This window comes from Drosophila innubila (genome assembly GCF_004354385.1).
Source record: "Drosophila innubila isolate TH190305 chromosome 3L unlocalized genomic scaffold, UK_Dinn_1.0 0_D_3L, whole genome shotgun sequence".
In the NCBI taxonomy this organism is placed as follows: domain Eukaryota; kingdom Metazoa; phylum Arthropoda; class Insecta; order Diptera; family Drosophilidae; genus Drosophila; species Drosophila innubila.
In genome coordinates this window covers 26,361,269-26,374,239 of record NW_022995376.1, presented here as the reverse complement: position 1 = coordinate 26,374,239, position 12,971 = coordinate 26,361,269, and the positions used below count along the sequence as shown (strand labels likewise).

Genomic DNA, 12,971 nt, shown 5'->3' with positions numbered 1-12,971 from the left:
CGTTAAATATGTTTTTTCACTTTAAGTAGTCAACCTAAAAAACTATTATATCTCCGGCTGTTCAATTAAGGCAATTAGAGCAACCAGTATAAAGGTAAGAGAAAGAGAGAGAGAGAGAATGTAATAAATTTGAGAAAATGTGCAAATGACGGCAGATGTTGTCCTGCAACAGGCTACACAAATCCGGGGCTGCGAGCGGATGACATCTAAGCCGGCATAAAATAAACTTTGTATCTGGTGCTATCTGGTGTCAACTGCAAATTGAAGGCTGCTACAAAGAAGGAAAGCCTTTCTTGGTTTGAACGTCAATCCACTTTCACTCCCCCAAGGTGATTGCTGCAAGAGACTGTTGAGTTTAGCCCGTGCCTTGCTGGTCAACGTCGTCGTTATCAGCACAATGCACACAGATACGTATACGCAAACTATGACTGATAACAGACAGCGAAAGCTCTGTCCGGCACGACATGGCCCGAAGCACAGGCTATGTCCAGAGGAGCTTTTTGGGAGTAACACGAAGGCGACCACGAATACGTCGGCGACAAAATTGCTAGCATATGGTAGCATTGGCTATGGCGCATCGTCTAGCATTGGTTATCCTGTCGTTGTGGCAAGCAGTTGCAATCTGTGGCACGCTGAGCGTTATTTATTTGTGCAGCGACCAACTTAATTTGTATTAAATATCTATTGGAATACCACTTGTAGGAGTCTAAAAAAACTTGAAATCAAAGACATTGAAGTGCGATTTTGTTTTAGACTTGTTATATGATCTTTATCTATTGTATTGGTTGAGATATGTCGTGAAGGAAATAGAATTTTTGAGGAACGGTGTGATTCTAAAGTGTTTGTCAATCAAGTTTATCTCTTAAATTAAACCAATATTGAAGTGCTACAAAAACAAACAAAACTAGATTTCAGGTAAGCTGCTGCAATTTATAAATTTGTAGGGTATTTCTATGCATTTTTACGATAATTCTTATTAAGTGTCATACTCGTGTTACTCTAATGTGATAATAGATTCTTATTTGACACTTGGGGAAACAAAAACAAAAGTTCCATTAAAATCCGCTTGTTGAATGATGCTGAGCCCAAATATTATTTTGTACGAGAATAGTGAGCATATTGCTTCACCACTTCCCTATCTCACCCTTTCCATTTCATGTTATCTGGAGTTAAGGTTATTAAAAATGCGATTGTTTGCCTAGCGGACACGGACTATACAAACTGTTGCTGGCCTTGGCACAAAGCAATCACATTCACAGTAACAGGAGGACAACGACCACTCCTAAGATGTAAAGTGGCCAGTTTTATTGGTCGACTTGGGTTGGGTCGTATCCTCGTATAGATTTCCCTTATTACAGAAGTCGCAATAAATTCTCTTATGTGTAAAAAATCTGTGTGGGCTGCATTTCCCTTACGTTCGGTGTAGAATTATATACATAAATATATTGCTCATACACCATCTATTTATATTTACTTGTACTCGCATATGCATCAATTGAAATTGTAATATCTGATAAGATAGGCGAGGATTGACAGAAGGCTTATCAGGCTCAGGCATAGAGAATACTTTGGGAATATTCGTTACGGCACTCAGATCTAGCAAACATTACGCCTATGCTCTATTATTGCTATAATTATGCTCCGAAACGATAACAATGACGTCAATCGGCAATTGTCAGTGCATAGTGCGACTTAGATCTATTTACATACACTTCGACACAGAAATGAATGTACTTGTACTTTACTTATGTCAGTAATTTCCTAGTCCTCTAATGATTTGCAAACGGCGCGTATACGTAATGTCAAAGGCTGTGGTCAACAGGTTCATTGTCATCTGTATTCTGTCTTGCTTTATGGTCTTGACTTTTATTCGGGCACTGACCATGACCAGTGTAATTCAAGAATGATTATCCCTTATGCTGAACTTCTTTGATATTTATTTTCAAATTCAAGTTGACGTGCGAATGTGTAATCATATGAATCAAAGGCCCTGGAGTACAACAAAACTACGCACACTGCTCTCGTTAAAAATAAGAAAACAAATTATACTTCACCACCAAACAACTAGTCTACGCACAAAAATAATAAAAGAATTATGTTTCACTATCAAACATCGAGTGTAATATATAAGAAGTCATACAGATGTTATCAACGGTTTATTTGTGGAGCCAATTTTGGATTCACAATTAATTAGTAGACTTATATACTTTAATATTTGTTGGCATTGCAGAGGGCAATATTTATTTGCACAGCTTTCATATAGTGCTGATGTGTTCTTTTAGTTAGAGTATTTACGTTTAAGACAATAGAAAGGAACACATGTCGACACAATATGCAGTCGGAATATTGTATGCTCGTGTCCTAATGACGACCTATCAAAATCTTTATTAACTTTCTTCAAGCTATGCAAATAATTCAGACTCTTGGGGGGAATCGACATCATTAGAGTCGACTTTGACGCTCGAAATGTGGATAAACAAGTCGTGAAATGCGACAGATCAGACTTTGACAATTGCTTTGTGAATTAAGTTAAACCAATATTTGAAAGCGACTCATATGTTTTTGGCAATAAAAGGAGCCATCGCTGCGAATGGAAATCAGTTGAATACAGAATTCATAAACCATAATGCGTTGGTTAATGTCTTTGGCATTCGTCGGTTTGGCGACTCTAGTCTTATCGGAGACACCAAATGTGGCTATACATCGAGCACTCGTCCGCCCAGGACCCTTAATCAAGCTAGCAGTACAACCGGCTATTGCCAGTGAGCCATTGGTGTTGGCAGAAACTGCAGAGGAAGTTGCTCCGGTTGCAGCTGCTGAGCCCATTCTGCCCTATGTTGGGGCTCCCCAATACTGGCCGGGATTTGGAGGACCCAGAAGTTGGTATGGCTGGAATAGACCAGCTCCTGCTCCTTTCTGGGGAGGATATAGACCGAGAAACTGGCGTTCCTTGGGTGCTCCATATTGGCGTCCAAGAGTGGTTAAGCCAATTGAAGTCACCACTGATGCTGCTGTTGTAGATGAACCTAAAGAGGATACTGACCCAGCAGTCGATGTAGCAGTCGATGCCGGACTAGATACAGAATTGGATGCAGGACTAAAAGCAGCTGTTGTATCTGACATTGCCTAAGTGTCTGCAGGACAGTGGTAAAATGTTAAATGTGTTTTAACAATTGGGAAATGGATTAATAAACAGAGCTTTTTGTAAAAGACCTTTTCTATAACCTTTACTAAGTACACACCAGATTAAGTTTGTACGGGTTTTAGTTCGATTTCATTTACGAAACAATTGCATAAACAATAAAATTGTTTATCTTATCGGACAATTTGTATATGCTCCATGAAGAATAGCCAGAGTGAATAAATAGTGCGCCAGACAACCACATCCCACTCTCCACACTCCACACTTTAGACCCCATCATAACCCGCAAATCTCATCCTCCTTCTCAGTCATCAACCATCAGCTACCAACCTGCCATATGGCGCAATATTGGAAAATCCAATCAAAATGTTAATTCGATGACACAACAAAACGCTAAAAGCTCTGAAACGCTTATTGCTATCCGCGAAAAGTTGTGAGTACTTGTATTCGGACTTGTATTGTTATGCTAAGTTGGTTTGCCACCTAACCAGCTCCAAGTCCAACTCCAACTCGGACTCGAGCTTGAACTGGACGCTTTGCTTCTTGGCTCCCACATCCTTAAATTCAGTGTACGTGTAGGTGAACTTGCTTTCACTATGATGATGTTCTATGCACGAATTCATGCTTTTAAATAAATTTATGCAAATGCGATCCATGCAAATGCGCCTCAGTAAAACAGGCCTTATTATGACTTATTTCGATGGAGACGGAGAGGAAGACGCTGTGCTTCGATAAAAATGTGAACCCTTTCGGTATTGTCAACGGGAGGCCAAAACATTGCCATAGCGTGCCATTACACTTGTTGATTCATTAAACAGTCTAACGAAAAACCATAACAATGCTCTCCCTTAACCCCTCATTCACGGACTGTAACGAACACAATGTGGACTGTGATGTGACCCACCCAACTTGTTAATTTCTAGGGTTTTTGTTGGAGTAAAGACACCCAAAAAATGATAGAAATGAAAGATAAGCAACCGTAGGAGGAGGCAGCATGGCCAAGCAGAGTTGTAAGCTCTATGTCCAGGCTGGTAATAAACAAATAAACAACTTGTAAGCTACAAAATGATACGTCCACTCAGTGTGAACCGGCTTGAATATCTCGTAAACACTTTGTAAACGCGCTCTTTATCGTTTTTGGGTGTAATCTAATACTATAATGTCGGAAATACTCTTTTCGAGTTACTTTTAAAGATGATTTGTCTTGCCTTCTTAAGTTTGTGTAGGAACTGTTAGAGCATGAAAGAGTAAAAGAAAACAATATTACGTTTAGGAAGCTCTGTTAAGTTATTTTAAAATTGTAGTCTTTATATCATCCCGTTTTTGGACCCCGTACTTAAAAAGTCTACTAAGTTTGTGTAAAAATGTAATTAACAGACAGAAGGAGGCCTGGTAGACCCTACACTGAAAAAATGACCAAATAAGATTGTTTTAAGACCAGATTACTAAAACTAAGATTATTAATCTAAAAAATCTTAAAATCTTAATATAAGAATAAAAATCTTCAATTGTTAGGAAAGTATAAATAGGTACTATTTCGTATTAAACGAATGGTGGCACCGTGGCGCTCTGGTTAAAGAGGCCGCTTCAGTTGTGAAGCAGTAGCAGTATTAAAATAACATTTATAAAGTTACTAAAACAGAATAAAATGTAAATAAATCAAAATTAAAAAATAAGAAAAATTATAAATATAAAAAATTATTTTTATTTATTTTATTTTTTGATTTTAATTTTAAGAACATTTATTTTTAAAATAAGTGCTGGGTCCTATTTAAATTGTTATTAAAATCAAGATGTGTTCTCTTAATATAAGAATATTATGTTCTCGACGCATTTTTTAGACCAAAAATCTTAGTTCTGAGACCAAATCCTTTTTCTTTTATCAGTGTATAAAGTATTCGTGATCAGCGTCAATGGCCAAGTCGATAAAGCAATGTCCGTCTGTCCCGATGACCTTACGCCTGTATGAGCCCCTAGTTTTTTGAGACTATAAAAACTAGAGAGCTTGTCGGTTAATCTATATTGCAAGCAGATCAAGTTTTATGTTTTTTTTTTGGATCGGACCACTATATTATATAGCTTTTATAAAAACAATTGGTCAATAATCAAGTTTTAGTATGAAAAACATTATAGGGCTTTGAGATTATTAATTCATTTATTGCAGGTCGACCTGAAGTGACTCATCTACGATCTATTTTGAGAAATCCGTCAAAAAACTTAAAGAATCCGACAAAATTGTGACTTAACCCCAAAAGAGAATAATATAAATAATAATTATGATATTTCTTAGAGGGCCCTAACTGTTTTTTTTTTTTTTAATTCCATCGACTGTCGAGATCGATGAAAGACATCGGACTTACAGAAATTTTAAGAATACCAAAATCTGTAAAAATCCGTCAAGTCGCATGTGTTACACACAAAGAGTAAAATCTTTGGGGAGTGCATTGACCTTAAATTTTGAAAGAAATCAAAAACGTCAATACTGTTTCTTTATCCCAAATTTTATTAATTTTATATTATGAAATATACATTAAATTAACTTAATTTATATAATTTATTTAATTTAATTGTAAATAAACAAATAATACACAAATACAAAGCCATCTAACAAAACTAAGTAGTAATTACACGGTTGTATAGCGACAGGACAGTTGATATTCAGCCCTGAATCGAACCACTTTAAAAATAAATAAAACTATTACTTTATTGTGTAGCATGCAACCAAAAAATAAATGAATTCGCTGATGTTGTGATGGCTTAGAATGACGCACGTGTTAGCATCCGAATATTTTCCAAGTCGGTTAGAGCTTGGGAGGTGTTTAACTAATAGTCGCTCTTTAACCTATGCCAACAGCGCTACTAAAATAAATAATAAAAAAAAAACCCATACTCTTAACAGCTCCATCACACTTGAAGCGACAGACTGTCAGACACTTAAGTAGAAAAAGAAACAAAGAAAGTTGACACCAAAAAGCTTATGCTGCAGCTGTTGTTGCATAAATGTTTTGCCCGCCCATCCTATGATCGTCCTAAAAAAAAAAGAAACCATTTTAGAGTGATCCCTTCAATGTCTTAAAGCTCTAATCTAATTCATTTCCACCTTGCATGACCCTTATTAGAAAACTCAATTATTATTCATTTCAGCTGAACATTTAATAAACATTTAATATTATATATAAAATGAATTTAAACAAAATATAACTCAAAAATGAAAATCTAATATCCAAATACAAATCTCACGACAATATCACTGCGCACGGCAGTTTGCGCTAGTGACGAAAGCACCACTAAGCAATATATACAGCTAATATTGACAATTTGCTACGACTGTCAGATCAGATACTAAAACTTTTCTAGCTCACCTGGGTCATGAGATACGGGGGGTGTAAGTGGGAGGGGAAAAATTTCACTGATTGCAGCTAATGAAGCCGTTGGGGCCTTTTGGTAAAATTTTATTTTTTTTTAACTCTAATTAAATTGATACCTCGATCACCCAAATCCGATAACTGGTTCAAAAGATAAATAAATTTGAAATTTTTAGTGGACTTCTCAAAATGAAATGAAAAGTCAGTTTGTTTGCTTGTCTGTTTCTTTCAAAGCGCTAAAATACCTTAGATATAATGATGGGGATTTATTGCATTTCAAAAATCTAGAAATGTACCTTTTTTTTCTAAAGTACTCAGGTAACATTTTACAGGTGAAATAAAGTTTATAACTTGGTTTTATATATCCTGACCAAAGTTGGTTCAAATCGGACCACTAAATCATACAACTTTCATAGGACCGATCGGACCAATATTAAGTCTTAGTATGAAAAACTTTTTTGTTTGACGAGATATCGTAACCAAGCTAATAGAATATGCATTTAAGTTAGACTTATCTATCCTGATCAAACTTGGTTCTAATCGAACCACTATATCATATAGCTGTCATAGGACCGATCAGGCGAAATCCAAGGCTTAATGTAAAAAACTTTTTTTTCAGTTCAGTTTAATATACAAATCTTAAGTAAAAATATAAATTAATCTCAAAAAAAACTAGTCGGCCGGTGCTACAGTCGAGCATACTCGACTGTCGGAGACCCCGTACTTACTATCCAAAATCAGTCACTTCTAAAAACTAAATAATATTTAAGATTACCATAAACTCTTATATATTAAATTTGTCGCCGCTCGAATTTGCTTCCGATATAATTAAAAATTTTATCGGCACCCAGGGAACACCACGTGGAGGCCATTACTATAAGTATATATGCCTTAGAGTCTTATGTTTAACACTATTTAATAACACTAGTCACACTAATTATCTTAAAATGGAACACTTGGTAGCACAACAAAATCAAATTTCAAAATCACTTGTACACAGCGCGCACAAAAGAGTTGAAAAAGAATCAGTTTAAAGTCAAATAGACATACATATGCATTAATCATTAGGAAGAGCAGGACATCCATATGTGCAATTCAAAGATCTGTTAAGTGCACACATACATACATATGTTGGCACGCGCCAAAACAAAAGAAGTTTCTAGCTAAGCATTCATATATATATAAACATGCGTTTATGCATATTTGGCTATGTTAAGCATAAGTGAAACCTTAACAGAGAATAAATTAAAACTGCATGTTAAACATGCTAAATGTTAAATCAAATAGTAAAATAATTGAAAACCAAAAAAAGACAAATTTACTAAAAACATAAATTTACACAGTATATTTATAATAAACATGAAATTAACATAGAATTTTAACTTAACGTTTATATACATAAATACCAATGTAAAATTATTTAAATGAAATTTTTAAACATGTATTCAATATTAAATGTCAGTATAACATTCATAAATAACAATTTCAATAAATTGTAAAAATTAAAAAAAAAAGCTTAAATTCAGCTGGAAAAAAGTTGTTCCCGCCGGAATCGAACCCGCGACAAAATTGCAAAATTTTCAAAGACAAAGGCTCAAAGTGTTGAGCCACTCTCACTTATGTCTTTATCCTCCTAAATGGCCATATTGCTTGTTTTAGTGCTCAATTAAAAGTAAAAGAAATAATTTATATTTTAACATTTAATGTTAATATTACATTTTAAATAAGCACTGAGTTTGTTTTAATATAAAATGAAATTGAATTCGAACATAAATAAATTAAAAATCTTTCGCCTACGGCAGGACTCGAACCCACGAGCACTGTCCGACTCCGCGACTCAGTACACTGCGCCACCGAAGCTCACGTCTGAATGGACGCCAATTTGTTATATAATATGTTAATATAAATTTTTTGTTTTATCAAGATATTCAAGTTTTAATTATTGCCAACGCGCCATCAACGAATTTAACAGCAAAATTTATTATTTGAATATCTTCGCTATTTACTGTGCGATCAGAATGAAATTTTCAGCAAAAATTTAGGACAATTATATCTTCATCTGTGCAAAATCTGGAATTTCTGGCTTTCAAAATGCTCTTATAATTTGGATATGAAATTTTCAATGTCGATTTGCAGGCGGTTAAGGGGGCGTGGCTGATTTTTGAAACAAACTTGATCTGCCTGCAGTATAGAGGAACCTACATACCAAGTTTGGTGTCTCTAGCTCTTATAGTCTCCGAGATCTAGGTGTTCATACAGACAGACAGACGGACAGACAGACAGACAGACAGACAGACAGACAGACGGACATTGCTATATCGACTCGACTATTGATGCTGATCAAGAATATATATACTTTATAGGGTCTGCCACGCCTCCTTCTACCTGTTACGCACATATTCGGTAAAACAAACCCAATAGACCCCTGTACTTTTTTTAAGTACGGGGTCTAAAAAGGAAAATTGGCATTCGGCACTGCCCAAAAAGTAATTTTTGTGTACAAAGAAGCTCACTCTTTTTGCGCACAGTGCACAATGCCAATTTAATGCCAATTTAATTTATATTTTTATTTACGAATTTTATATTAAACTGAATTTTGTTCGTCACAAAGTTGGATATCAGAAATTTTTTGTTGCTAGAAATTGCTTTTGTCACTAGACTTTTGTCTCGTGTAGAGGTTTTTTTTGTTTATAAAAAGTCTCTGAACTCAAAATGACTACAATGCATCAAAAATGTCCAACAATTAGAAATACCGAGAGCTACAATTACTCAAGTGCATCAAAAATTTTCAACAATTGGAAACACCACAATAATAACTTTAAAAAAAAAAAAGCTTTATGTGACCAATTTGTTTTAAAAATCAACCAAATAAAAAACCAAAAAGAAGGAACACCGAATCATTTTACAACAATCAAATAGAAGACCCCAAGGACAGAAGCAAGGAAGACTAACAAGTTTCATATTCATCAACGAAGAAGAAAGATCGTTTACGTGAGCCATCATAAATATATTATAATTATTTTTATAACTTTTATATAAACTATAAATTTACTTTGTGTTGTTAAGAAACTTTTATTTAAAAAATTGTGAAAATATAATTGATACAAACGGGAAGACCTAATTGAAAGTTTCGAGGGCTTAAAAATGGCTAACGATAGATTAACAGCTGATTTGGTAATTCAGTTGATTGCGAATCAAACTAGAGCACTTGAACAACAAATTGCAGAATTAAGATGAACAAAAATGCACAGCTACACAAATCAACAATACCATTCGTTGCGATGAGTCTTTCCATGTTATTAAATCAATACCAGAATTTTCGGGTAGTTACAATGCGTATGTTTGCTGTCGCGAAGCAGAACGAAATAGAAAGTACGAAGGTGCGTTGACAATTCTCCGAAACAAAATGACAGGTAGAGCTAATGATACTTTAACCAATCATGGTACAGTTCTTAGTTTGGAAGCCATACTTTCAAGATTGAATTTCGCGTATAGCGATAGACGACCAATCTACATAACAGAACAAGAATTAAGCGTTCTAAGGCGGGTAACTTAACTGTCCTCGACTACTACAATTTGGTCAGTAAAAAATTGACTCTGCTGATAAACAAAACTATCATGACGTATGGTGACAAAGCCAGCATTATTACCGAAATGAATAACAAAAACAGGGACAATGCTTTGCGGATCTTTATCACAGGCCTTAACGGTTTCTTATCAGAAATATTGTTTTCTCTTAAACCAGAAAGCTTGCCTAGCGGGTTGGCAAAGGCACAATAACTTGAAGCGAATTATTAAAGGGCTCATTTCGCACACAATCGTTTTGCTAATTCCCAACAAAACAATCCCAGCTCTGGGCAAAGGAATCAACAAAAAAAATACTGGCAATACAAACCCATTCAAAAAATTTGATAATCGTTTGCGTTTTGATCAAGCTCCACAAAATCAGAATGCTGCGCAACACTTCTCAACCTGCACAGGAACCCATGGATGTAGACAAATCCATCCAGTTGCATAACATGCCATATCCAAATCCACAAAATGAAAATTTTGTGCAACCAAAGAAGCGGGAGCTGAGGCCCCCTTCAGGTCAGCAACCTAACAAGCTTATGCGTGTTAACAACCTTCAATGAAATTATTTTTTAGAGGAAGAGCAGGAGAGCTCCCCTTCGTCTACAGGATAGACAAGAAAATAAATGAAAAAGTAAACATAATGATAGATACAGGTGCTACCGCTTGTTATGTGAACAAGGGAATTTACGACACTGCAGAAGAGTTAGTAATTAAGAAAAGAATAAAAACTGTAAACGTCTACAGTATAATAACACACTTTCTTAATATAAATATATTCGGCAAACGCCACAGGTTTTATGAAAGAAATCAAAGCAGTAATTGATTTATCAGAGGGAAGCTTGCGTTATAATAATAAAACAGAAAAAATAAATTTAATAAAACATGCCCAAGAAACGGTAGGCAATTTAATGAGTTCAGATGAAGCTTACACAGTCGCTTCATACTTGGACTACCAAAATCGAAAATACAAAACATTTTACCTATTAAATGTATTATATACAGAATCATCGTAATTGAGTGACGCTGAAGGCCCACAAACAAAAAAAAAAAAACAAAAAATTACAAAAAAAATAAACCTAGGGAAACAAAACGCACAAAGAAAAAATCGAAAAAGAGCAGACGTCGAAAGATGTCATTATCCCCTACTACAAGTTCCTCCTTGTGTACAGCTAATCATTCTATTAATGAAATGGATTTGAATATCCTTGAACAACAGGTTGTTCAAGAAATAGAGTAAAAGCATTCTCAGATTCAAACCAGTCTCCCTTTTAGGACAGATATCAGAGGAGAGATTCGAACAATAAATGACAATGCAATTTACAGCAAGCAATATCCTTATTTCACTCAGTTAACAATTTTGTGAGTCAGGAAACAAATAGGATGTTGAACGAAAATATAATAAGGCCTAGCAGAAGTCCTTACAATGCCCCAGTATGAGTAGTTGGAAAAAAGGTTTCAGAGAAGACGGGACACCAAAGAGTCGGTTAGTGATCGATTTCAAAAAATTTAATAACAATAACAATACTGTCATTTTGTCTAACCCAAAAAAAGGACGATTCTTTCTGACAATTGATTTGGAGTCTGGATTCCATCAAATTTTAATAAAAATCGAAGACATAAAAAAAAAACAGCGTTTTCCATTAACAATGGTAAATACGAAATTCAACGTTTGCCATTTGGGCTTGCAAATGCACCAGGCATATTCCAAAGGGCAATGGATAATATATTGCGCGAAAAAGTAGGAAAACTTGTCACATTTATATGGACGATATTATGGTTTTTTCAGAAACTCCAGAATATCATTTCGATGATTAACAGGAAACCATTAAGATCCTTTTTAAAGCAAACATGAAGATATCTTTAGAAAAATCAATATTCTTCCAAAGAGAAATTGAATTTTTGGGATACATAGTATCACACATCATCAAAAGTGATCCTTAAAAAATAGAAGCTTTTATAAAATATCCTCCACCCGACAATTTGAGACAATTACGAGGCTTTCAAGGTTTATCCCGTTATTACAGGAAATTTGTAAAAAATTATGCATCCATAGCAAAACCACACACTAAATTGTCACAAGGACATAACGGTATGGTTTCAAAACATATGTCTAAGAAAACGGAAATATCATTGGACGAAGAAGCTTTCTCTGCTTTCGAAAATCTTAAATCACACTTAATTGCAAAAGTTGAATTAACCCAGCCAGATTATTCAAAATGGTTTGTTCTCAGTACAGACGCTCAGACATCGCCATAGGCGCAGTCCTTTCACAGTAAAATAAACCTATTACCTTTGTTTCCATAACTTTAAATACAACAGAAAGAAATTATGCCACAAATGAAAGAAAATTATATGCTATTGTATGGGGTTTAAAGAATCTCAAAGAAAAATTATTTATATGGCGTTACAAATCTAGAAATTCACACAGATCATTAACCGCTTTCATTTGCAGTTTCTTCTCGAAACCCCAATCCAAAAATGAAACTTTGGCATTCCATTACAGAAGAATTTTCCCCTAAAATATTCTATAAACCAGGCTCCACTAACGTCGTTGCTGACGCTTTATCAAGGATAGTCATTAAACACATTTCTATCATTGGCAGTCAAGATTCCATTGAAGGAAACCACTTGTCTGGGGAAAAATTTTCTTCCGAAACTGTTCACTGTGCAACTGAAACTGTAGCTATGGAAATGTATGAGAGAAGACTAACAAACCATTGAATCAGTTCAAACAACAGTTACTTATTTAAAAAAATAGAATTACCATTCACTCATCAAAACAAGACATATTATAGAATACGATACAGTAGATTACTTAATAAACATACTTAAAGAATTTCTCCAACCAAATTTAACCACAGGTTGTCTCGAAGACTTGTACTTGTATGAGA

General features: G+C 34.9%; 1 protein-coding gene across 1 annotated transcript in view; it reads left to right on the top strand.

The window, feature by feature from the left end:
- The first annotated feature begins 602 nt into the window (after positions 1-602).
- The window catches only part of LOC117788569 (synaptotagmin-5), a 57,335-nt gene continuing 44,966 nt past the window's right edge, over positions 603-12,971 (top strand). The window contains exon 1 of the mRNA XM_034627356.1: positions 603-915. The gene's annotated coding sequence lies outside the window, so the exon portion shown is untranslated. The remainder of the gene's footprint in view (positions 916-12,971) is intronic.